This window comes from Penaeus chinensis, chromosome 39 (genome assembly GCF_019202785.1).
Source record: "Penaeus chinensis breed Huanghai No. 1 chromosome 39, ASM1920278v2, whole genome shotgun sequence".
Lineage (NCBI taxonomy): Eukaryota > Metazoa > Arthropoda > Malacostraca > Decapoda > Penaeidae > Penaeus > Penaeus chinensis.
Genome location: NC_061857.1, coordinates 1,111,631 through 1,113,215, shown reverse-complemented (window position 1 = coordinate 1,113,215; position 1,585 = coordinate 1,111,631). Strand labels below are relative to the sequence as shown.

The following is a 1,585-nucleotide window of genomic DNA, read 5'->3' as shown; positions in this document are numbered from 1 at the left end:
ATGTTTTATAAATATTGTTGAATATTGTGATTCTTCAACCTCAAAATTTTCTACGAATCGTAGAAAGTCATTTATAATAGAAATGCGAATAAAGAACGGCGGCTTTGTTTTTGAGTGTACACATATAAAACATATTTTATTTTAGTTCAGGGTGTATCTTTTATACTTTTATGAAAGATATAAAATGCACACGAACACATATATATACACCCTTTGCAACATTGTACGTTTAACCTAGGTAACACTGGGAGAATATAGGAAATATGTAAGAAGACGTATCATTCCGTAGCGGTTAAGGGTGTGCATGATTATGGTTTACACAATTTCTATTGATTTTCCTCGATATTTTGGAAACGTTGATGTATTCTGTCTTAAACACTGTACTCTGATGGATTGACTGTTCTGCATATAATTTATTATTTTGGGAAGAGAGAAAGGTAAGGGATGCGGGGCATGAGAAAAGGAAAACTGAATAAAAATTGCGAAACATTATTAAAGTAAAAGTTTTCTAAAATTACTAATGGGTGACTACAGCAAGATGACATTTAGTTGTTTACAATTCTGTTCTTGCCTTTGTTACCAACTTTTGTCTATTTTTCAATTGATTTTATCTACATCTGCCAACAATGTTTTTTCCCCAAAAAGCACATATATAGTGTATGTATATACGTACATCTGCAGTAAATATGTGAATACATATGAATTTACATATTTGCATAAATGTATGGGTATGCGTTTGTGTGCGTTGGTTATATAATAATGAATTACTGTATATCGTGTTTACCCGAAAGGACATTAAACGCTGATCTTAGTACATTCTTTATTTCATTCTCAACGCCCATAACCTGAAAGATAAAATCTATACTTAGTAAAAGAGGACACTACATTATTTCAAGAAACGTCACGTTATCAAAATGACCTGGCACAGATTATAACCCCAGCAGTGATCAGAGTAAATTGGGAACGAAGTGACATTACCGTATCCGCCATATCCACGCCCGAATCCGCCGCCTGTTAAAAGATGAATATATTTTAAATAAATCCATGATTTTTTTACGGCACTTTTAGCTTTCAGTTTATGTTTTCATTTTCCGTAAAACAGTACTCACCGAATCCTCGTCCTAATCCGAAGCCTCCGCCATAACCTCCGAAGCCTCGGCCGAAGCTTCCACCATAACCTCCGAAGCCTCGGCCGAAGCCTCCGAAGCCTCGACCAAATCCGCCAAAGCCTCCACCGAAACCTCGGCCGAAGCCTCCGTACAAACCTCCCGCGCTGACGGCGCCGACAAGCGCTGCGACCATCATCAGGGCAGACAGGAAACGCTGCAAGTGTTAAGACGTTACACATAGTCATGGGAGCTGATGGCAGAGAAATGCGTTATTTTGACGGAAAGGAATGGTTTTGCACTTCAGGCTGGTTTTTAAACAAACCATTGTAGATGTTGAGGTGTTTGCTTGAGGTGCAGTTATGATAGTGAGAATGAGGACGGAGAATATATATATGGTAAGATACGCTTCAGTTCAGCGTTGTCCTTCAAAAGGACCGACTCATGCTGCTTATGATATCCTCAGTTTTGTCACACTG

General features: G+C 38.1%; 1 long non-coding RNA gene across 1 annotated transcript; it reads right to left on the bottom strand.

The window, feature by feature from the left end:
* Positions 1-806: 806 nt before the first annotated feature.
* On the bottom strand, positions 807-1,278 carry LOC125046566. The gene is made up of 3 exons (XR_007116651.1): positions 1,110-1,278; positions 979-1,011; positions 807-845 (listed from the first exon to the last, which is right to left on the bottom strand). It is a non-coding gene; the product is annotated as an uncharacterized LOC125046566 (long non-coding RNA).
* Positions 1,279-1,585: the final 307 nt, after the last annotated feature.